General features: G+C 63.3%; 1 non-coding gene across 1 annotated transcript; it reads left to right on the top strand.

Annotated features, from left to right (window-relative positions):
• Positions 1-6799: 6799 nt before the first annotated feature.
• On the top strand, positions 6800-6918 carry LOC131873013 (5S ribosomal RNA). The gene has a single exon (XR_009371053.1). It is a non-coding gene; the product is annotated as a 5S ribosomal RNA (ribosomal RNA).
• Positions 6919-9206: the final 2288 nt, after the last annotated feature.

The raw sequence follows: 9206 nt of genomic DNA, 5'->3' as shown, positions 1-9206 counted from the left end.
GTCAAACCGAGCTCCGAATCGTGCGCACCAGAGGTGCACGCCATCGTGCGCACCTTGGAGCACACTTCGGAGCCCTCCTTGGTGCGCGCCGATGTTGCGCACCTCGGAGCGCACCCGGGGAAAACAATGCAATTAACCCGACTTTCGACTTCGTGGGCACCTCGGAGCGCTCTCGGGTTCGCACCTCGGAGCACACCGAGGTGCGCACCTTTGATGCGCTGCCTTCACCAATTTCCAGAAAAGGCAAGAAAACATTGAGAAGGTGTGCGCACCGAGGTGCCCACCCTGGCGAAGGTGCACGCGAGGTGCGCACCCGGGGCAAACCGGGCTCCGACTTCGTGCACGCCGCACCTTGGAGCACACTTCGGAGCGCTCCTTGGTGCGCACCAGGGCGCGCAACCCAGCCGAGGTGCCCACCCCGGCGAAGGTGCACGCGAGGTGCGCACCCGGGGCAAACCGGGCTCCGACTTCGTGCACGCCATGGTGCCCACCGCGGCGAAGGTGCACGCGAGGTGCGCACCCGGGGCAAACCGGGGCTCCGACTTCGTGCACGCCGCACCTTGGAGCACACTTCGGAGCGCTCCTTGGTGCGCACCATGGTGCCCACCAGGGCGCGCAACCCCGCCGAAGGTGCACGCGAGGTGCGCACCCGGGGCAAACCGGGCTCCGACTTCGTGCACGCCGCACCTTGGAGCACACTTCGGAGCGCTCCTTGGTGCGCACCATGGTGCCCACCAGGGCGCGCAACCCCGCCGAAGGTGCACGCGAGGTGGCGCACCCGGGGCAAACCGGGCTCCGACTTCGTGCACGCCGCACCTTGGAGCACACTTCGGAGCGCTCCTTGGTGCGCACCAGGGCGCGCAACCCAGCCGAGGTGCCCACCCCGGCGAAGGTGCACGCGAGGTGCGTACCCGGGGCAAACCGGGCTCCGACTTCGTGCACGCCGCACCTTGGAGCACACTTCGGAGCGCTCCTTGGTGCGCACCATGGTGCCCACCAGGCCGCGCAACCCAGCCAAGGTGTGCGCACCAAGGTGCACGCGAGGTGCGCACCCGGGGCAAACCGGGGTCCGACTTCGTGCACGCCGCACCTTGGAGCACACATCGGGGCGCTCCCGGGTTCGCACCGGCGTTGCGCACCGTGGTGGGCACCTCGGAGCACACCAAGGTGGGCAGCGAGGTGCGCACCTTTGATGCGATGCCTTCACTAATTTCCATAAAAGGCAAAAAAAAAACGAGATTTTAAAATTTCCGTTTTGAAAGATAGTGAGAAAAAGGGAATGCTGGTGCCATCTTGAGCCCGCCCTGGTGCGCAGCCCAGCCAAGGTGTGCGCACCAAGGTGCCCACCTGGCGAAGGTGCGCGCCCGGGCAATTAACCCAACTTCCAACTTCGCGCGCGCCAGGGTGGGAGCGCACCCAACAACCGGGCCTGGGAAGAGCCAATGCGAGAAACCCCACCAAACGCTCTGACAAAAAAAGAGGGGGCGCTCCAGTAACCCCGCTTCGGAGCGCACCCTGGGCAAACCCAGCCAAGGTGCCCACCCCGGCCAAGGTGCAGGCGAGGTGCGCACCCGGGGCAAACCGGGCTCCGACAACGTGCACGCCGCACCTTGGAGCACACTTCGTAGCGCTCCCGGGTGCGCACCTCAGAGCACACCAAGGTGGGCAGCGAGGTGCGCACCTTTGATGCGCTGCCTTCACTAATTTCCAGAAAAGGCAAAAAAAAAAGGAGATTTTAAAATTTCCGTTTTGAAAGATAGTGAAAAAAACGGAACGCGCGTGCCATCTTGAGCCCGCCCTGGTGCGCAGCCCAGGTAAGGTGCCCACCCTGGCAAAGGTGCGCACCCGGGCAATTAACCCTACTTCCGACTTCGTGCGCGCCAGGGTGGCAACCGGGCCTCGGAAGAGCCAATGCGAGAAACCCCACCAAACGCTCCGACAAAAAAAGAGGCGGCGCTCCAATAACCCCGCTTCGGAGCGCAGCCGGGGCAAACCCAGCCAAGGTGCCCACCCCGACGAAGGTGCACGCGAGGTGCGCACCCGGGGCAAACCGGGCTCCGACAACGTGCACGCAGCACCTTGGAGCACACTTCGAAGCACTCCCGGGTGCCCACCGGCGTTGCGCACCGTGGTGGGCAGCGAGGTGCGCACCTTTGATGCGCTGCCTTCACTAATTTCCAGAAAAAGGCAAAAAAAAATGAGATTTTAAAATTTCCGTTTTGAAAGATAGTGAAAAAAAAGGAACGCGGGTGCCATCTTGAGCCCGCCCTGGTGCGCAGCCCAGGCAAGGCATGCGCACCAAGGTGCCCACCCGAGGTGCACACCCGGGGCAAACCGGGCTCCGACTTCGTGCAGGCCGCACCTTGGAGCACACTTCGGAGCGCTCCTTGGTGCGCACCATGGTGCCCACCAGGGCGCGCAACCCAGCCAAGGTCTGCACACCAAGGTGCCCACCCCGGCGAAGGTGCACGCGAGTGTGCGCACCCGGGGCAAACCGGGCTCCGACTTCGTGCACGCCATGGTGCCCACCGCGGCGAAGGTGCACGCGAGGTGCGCACCCGGGGCAAACCGGGCTCCGACTTCGTGCACGCCGCACCTTGGAGCACACTTCGGAGCGCTCCTTGGTGCGCACCATGGTGCCCACCAGGGCGCGCAACCCAGCCAAGGTGTGCGCACCAAGGTGCACGCGAGGTGCGCACCCGGGGCAAACCGGGGTCCGACTTCGTGCACGCCGCACCTTGGAGCACACATCGGAGCGCTCCCAGGTTCGCACCAGCGTTGCGCACCTTTGATGCGCTGCCTTCACTAATTTCCAGAAAAGGCAAAAAAAAACGAGATTTTAAAATTTCCGTTCTGAAAGATAGTGAAAAAAACGGAACGCGGGTGCCATCTTGAGCCCTTCCTGGTGCGCAGCCCAGGCAAGTTGTGCGCACCAAGGTGCCCACCCTGGCGGAGGTGCGCGCCCGGGGCAATCCGGGCTCCGACTTCGTGCACTGCATGGTGCCCACCAAGGCGCGCAACCCAGCCAAGGTGCCCACCGCAGCGAAGGTGCACGCGAGGTGCGCACCCGAGGTGCACACCCGGGGCAAACCGGGCTCCGACTTCGTGCACGCCGCACCTTGGAGCACACTTCAGAGCGCTCCTTGGTGCGCACCAGGGCGCGCAACCCAGCCGAGGTGCCCACCCCGGCGAAGGTGCACGCGAGGTGCGCACCCGGGGCAAACCGGGCTCCGACTTCGTGCACGCCATGGTGCCCACCGCGGCGAAGGTGCGCACCCGGGGCAAACCGGGCTCCGACTTCGTGCACGCCGCACCTTGGAGCACACTTCGGAGCGCTCCTTGGTGCGCACCATGGTGCCCACCAGGCCGCGCAACCCAGCCAAGGTGTGCGCACCAAGGTGCACGCGAGGTGCGCACCCGGGGCAAACCGGGGTCCGACTTCGTGCACGCCGCACCTTGGAGCACACATCGGGGCGCTCCCGGGTTCGCACCGGCGTTGCGCACCGTGGTGGGCACCTCGGAGCACACCAAGGTGGGCAGCGAGGTGCGCACCTTTGATGCGATGCCTTCACTAATTTCCATAAAAGGCAAAAAAAAAACGAGATTTTAAAATTTCCGTTTTGAAAGATAGTGAGAAAAAGGGAATGCTGGTGCCATCTTGAGCCCGCCCTGGTGCGCAGCCCAGCCAAGGTTTGCGCACCAAGGTGCCCACCCTGGCGAAGGTGCGCGCCCGGGCAATTAACCCAACTTCCAACTTCGCGCGCGCCAGGGTGGGAGCGCACCCAACAACCGGGCCTGGGAAGAGCCAATGCGAGAAACCCCACCAAACTCTCTGACAAAAAAAGAGGGGGCGCTCCAGTAACCCCGCTTCGGAGCGCACCCTGGGCAAACCCAGCCAAGGTGCCCACCCCGGCCAAGGTGCAGGCGAGGTGCGCACCCGGGGCAAACCGGGCTCCGACAACGTGCACGCCGCACCTTGGAGCACACTTCGTAGCGCTCCCGGGTGCGCACCTCAGAGCACACCAAGGTGGGCAGCGAGGTGCGCACCTTTGATGCGCTGCCTTCACTAATTTCCAGAAAAGGCAAAAAAAAAAGGAGATTTTAAAATTTCCGTTTTGAAAGATAGTGAAAAAAACGGAACGCGCGTGCCATCTTGAGCCCGCCCTGGTGCGCAGCCCAGGTAAGGTGCCACCCTGGCAAAGGTGCGCACCCGGGCAATTAACCCTACTTCCGACTTCGTGCGCGCCAGGGTGGCAACCGGGCCTCGGAAGAGCCAATGCGAGAAACCCCACCAAACGCTCCGACAAAAAAAGAGGCGGCGCTCCAATAACCCCGCTTCGGAGCGCAGCCGGGGCAAACCAAGCCAAGGTGCCCACCCCGACGAAGGTGCACGCGAGGTGCGCACCCGGGGCAAACCGGGCTCCGACAACGTGCACGCAGCACCTTGGAGCACACTTCGAAGCACTCCCGGGTGCCCACCGGCGTTGCGCACCGTGGTGGGCAGCGAGGTGCGCACCTTTGATGCGCTGCCTTCACTAATTTCCAGAAAAAGGCAAAAAAAAATGAGATTTTAAAATTTCCGTTTTGAAAGATAGTGAAAAAAAAGGAACGCGGGTGCCATCTTGAGCCCGCCCTGGTGCGCAGCCCAGGCAAGGCATGCGCACCAAGGTGCCCACCCGAGGTGCACACCCGGGGCAAACCGGGCTCCGACTTCGTGCAGGCCGCACCTTGGAGCACACTTCGGAGCGCTCCTTGGTGCGCACCATGGTGCCCACCAGGGCGCACCCGAGGCAAACCGGGCTCCGACTTCGTGCACGCCGCACCTTGGAGCACACATCGGAGCGCTCCCAGGTTCGCACCAGCGTTGCGCACCTTTGATGCGCTGCCTTCACTAATTTCCAGAAAAGGCAAAAAAAAACGATATTTTAAAATTTCCGTTCTGAAAGATAGTGAAAAAAACGGAACGCGGGTGCCATCTTGAGCCCTTCCTGATGCGCAGCCCAGGCAAGTTGTGCGCACCAAGGTGCCCACCCTGGCGGAGGTGCGCGCCCGGGGCAAACCGGGCTCCGACTTCGTGCACTGCATGGTGCCCACCAAGGCGCGCAACCCAGCCAAGGTGCCCACCGCAGCGAAGGTGCACGCGAGGTGCGCACCCGAGGTGCACACCCGGGGCAAACCGGGCTCCGACTTCGTGCACGCCGCACCTTGGAGCACACTTCAGAGCGCTCCTTGGTACGCACCAGGGCGCGCAACCCAGCCAAGGTGCTCACCCCGGCGAAGGTGCACGCGAGGTGCGCACCCGGGGCAAACCGGGCTCGGACTTCGTGCACGCCGCACCTTGGAGCACACATCGGAGCGCTCCCGGGTTCGCACCAGCATTGCGCACCTTTGATGCGCTGCCTTCACTAATTTCCAGAAAAGGCAAAAAAAAGAAAAAAATGAGATTTTAAAATTTCCGTTTTGAAAGATAGTGAAAAAAACGGAACGCGGGTGCCATCTTGAGCCCGCCCTGGTGTGCAGCCCAGGCAAGTTGTGCGCACCAAGGCACCCACCCTGGCCAAGGTGGGTCACGGGGTGGGTCCTAGGGTGGGTAACGGGGTGGGTACTAAGGTGCGTGCCAAGGTGGGTCATAGGGTGGGTGCCAAGGTGGGCACCAGGGTGGGTGTGCACCAACCCTAGCCAGGGTAGGTCACGGGGTGGTTGTCGGGGTGGGCGTCAAGGAGCCAAGGTGGGTGGCAAGTAGCCAAGTTGCGTGCCAAGGTGGGTGTCGGGGTGGGTGCCAAGGATCCAAGGTGGGTGCCAAGGAACCAAGGTGGGTGTCTGGGTGGGTGCCGAGGTGGGAGCCAGGGTGGGTCCCAAGGTGAGTGCAAAGGTGGGTGCCAGGGTCAAGGTGAGTGCCAATGTGGGTTCCAAGGTGCCAGGGTCAGGGTGAGTGCCAATGTGGGTTCAAAGGTGCTAAGTTGGGTGCGAGGTTGGGTGCGAGGGTGGGTGGGTGCCAAGGTGTGCTAGGTGGAAGCCCGGGTGGGTCGGCATCCCATGGGTGTCGAGTTGGGTGCCTGATGGGTGCTTCTTGTCAAGTTTTAGTCGTCGGGACTCATTTCGAGCCTTAGAGGTCGTTTCTTGTCCGGTTGCCCTGTCTTCGACCTGGGAACCCAATTTTGGTCCTCGGGTCCCATTTTTTTTTGTCTCGCATCCCACTTTTGGCCTGTGGCCTTTTCGGGGTCGATTCTCGTTTTGGGCATCAGAGCATGTTTCTTCTCCTAAAACCCAATATTTGTTTATTAAGTCTCGGAACACATTTTTGTTCTCGTGGACCCATCATGGGTCTTGGAACGCATTTGTGGTCCTTGGGTCCCATTTTGCATCCCGAAACTTGTGTTTTGGTGCTTGATCCCTATTTTGGGTGCCCACCTTGCACCAAGTGCGCACCCGGGGCAAACCGAGCGCCTTGGTGCACCGGGGCAAGATCGAGCGTGCACCCGAGGCGCCCCGAACATGCACCAAGGTGCACTCGGCCCACATGTGAGCGCAGGTCGTTGCGCCCGAGGTGGTGTGTGGGCACCGCGTTGCAGACGGGACACTGCACGCACACGACGCCCCCTACAGGTGCACGCACGTAGGCCGGGCCGGGTGCACACCCGACGCCCTAGCAAGGTGCGCGCACCCGGGCAGGGCTCACACTTGGCGAACGGGGCGCACTTCGCGAGGGAGGGTGTGCACCTCGACGGGGGTGGGTGGCCGGGGTGGATTCGCACGTGGGTCGCGGTTTGCTAAGTACACACTGCGACAAGCTCATAACGGGTGCGATCATACCAGCGTTAGTGCACCGGATCCCATCAGAACTCCGCAGTTAAGCGCGCTTGGGCCGGAGTAGTACTGGGATGGGTGACCTCCCGGGAAGTCCCGGTGTTGCACCCTTTTTTAGTTTTTCGCCGGGCATCGCAATGCTATTTGAATAAACCTTTTGCCCGTTTGCGTTCTCGTCGGGGCCGGGCCGGGCCGGGGTGCGCTGCCCGCACTACCGCGCGCGCGGGGGGCGACACCGAGCGCGCACCCGAGGCGCCCCGAGCACACAGGCCACGGTGCAACCCGGGCGTTGTGCGCGCACCCCGGTGCGCCCGAGGTGCTGCGCGCGCACCCAGGTGAAATCGGTGTGCACCTCGGCCAGTGCGCGCTCGGTCGAGTCGCGCACGTTGGCCAAGGTGCACGGTGATGTTTCTTACTCTAAGGTTCCGCACCAGACGCCCGGGACAGGTGAGCGAAGCTGGGCGGGGCCGGGTGCGCGGCCGGGGCAGGTGCACGCAGCTGGAGAGAGCTTTGGAGCACACTTCGGAGCGCACCAATGATGCGCTCCATTCAAAAGTTTCCTGAAAAGGCAAAAAAAGTTGAGATTATAGAATTTCCCACTTGAGAGATTGTAAAAAAAAAAAATTTAAAATGAAGGAAACGCGGGTGCCAAGGTGTGCGCAGCCCAGCCAAGGTGTGCGCACCAAGGCGCCCACCCTGGCGAAGGTGCACGCAAGGTGCGCACCCGAGGCAAACCGGACAATTAACCCAACTTTCGACTTCGCGCGCACCTTGGAGCGCACTTCGGAGCGCTCCTTGGTGCGCACCAATCTTGGGCACCTCGGAGTGCACCATGGCGCCCACCAAGGTGCGCACCCGGGGCAAACCGAGCTCCGACTTCGTGCGCACCTTGGAGCGCACGAAAGGTGCGCACCATGGCGCCCACCAAGGTGCGCAGCCCAGCCAAGGCGTGCGCATCAAGGTGCGCACCCTGGCGAAGGTGCGCACCCGGGGCAAACCGAGCTCCGACTTCGTGCGCACCTTGGAGCGCACAAAAGGTGCGCAACCCAGCCAAGGTGTGCGCACCCCGGTCAAACCGAGCTCCGAATCGTGCGCACCAGAGGTGCACGCCATCGTGCGCACCTTGGAGCACACTTCGGAGCCCTCCTTGGTGCGCGCCGATGTTGCGCACCTCGGAGCGCACCCGGGGAAAACAATGCAATTAACCCGACTTTCGACTTCGTGGGCACCTCGGAGCGCTCTCGGGTTCGCACCTCGGAGCACACCGAGGTGCGCACCTTTGATGCGCTGCCTTCACCAATTTCCAGAAAAGGCAAGAAAACATTGAGAAGGTGTGCGCACCGAGGTGCCCACCCTGGCGAAGGTGCACGCGAGGTGCGCACCCGGGGCAAACCGGGCTCCGACTTCGTGCACGCCGCACCTTGGAGCACACTTCGGAGCGCTCCTTGGTGCGCACCAGGGCGCGCAACCCAGCCGAGGTGCCCACCCCGGCGAAGGTGCACGCGAGGTGCGCACCCGGGGCAAACCGGGCTCCGACTTCGTGCACGCCATGGTGCCCACCGCGGCGAAGGTGCACGCGAGGTGCGCACCCGGGGCAAACCGGGCTCCGACTTCGTGCACGCCGCACCTTGGAGCACACTTCGGAGCGCTCCTTGGTGCGCACCATGGTGCCCACCAGGGCGCGCAACCCCGCCGAAGGTGCACGCGAGGTGCGCACCCGGGGCAAACCGGGCTCCGACTTCGTGCACGCCGCACCTTGGAGCACACTTCGGAGCGCTCCTTGGTGCGCACCATGGTGCCCACCAGGGCGCGCAACCCCGCCGAAGGTGCACGCGAGGTGCGCACCCGGGGCAAACCGGGCTCCGACTTCGTGCACGCCGCACCTTGGAGCACACTTCGGAGCGCTCCTTGGTGCGCACCAGGGCGCGCAACCCAGCCGAGGTGCCCACCCCGGCGAAGGTGCACGCGAGGTGCGTACCCGGGGCAAACCGGGCTCCGACTTCGTGCACGCCGCACCTTGGAGCACACTTCGGAGCGCTCCTTGGTGCGCACCATGGTGCCCACCAGGCCGCGCAACCCAGCCAAGGTGTGCGCACCAAGGTGCACGCGAGGTGCGCACCCGGGGCAAACCGGGGTCCGACTTCGTGCACGCCGCACCTTGGAGCACACATCGGGGCGCTCCCGGGTTCGCACCGGCGTTGCGCACCGTGGTGGGCACCTCGGAGCACACCAAGGTGGGCAGCGAGGTGCGCACCTTTGATGCGATGCCTTCACTAATTTCCATAAAAGGCAAAAAAAAAACGAGATTTTAAAATTTCCGTTTTGAAAGATAGTGAGAAAAAGGGAATGCTGGTGCCATCTTGAGCCCGCCCTGGTGCGCAGCCCAGCCAAGGTGTGCG

Source organism: Cryptomeria japonica, unplaced genomic scaffold, assembly GCF_030272615.1.
Source record: "Cryptomeria japonica unplaced genomic scaffold, Sugi_1.0 HiC_scaffold_988, whole genome shotgun sequence".
Lineage (NCBI taxonomy): Eukaryota > Viridiplantae > Streptophyta > Pinopsida > Cupressales > Cupressaceae > Cryptomeria > Cryptomeria japonica.
Note: the sequence above shows the minus strand (reverse complement) of the source record. Positions and strands in the feature narration are given on the sequence as shown.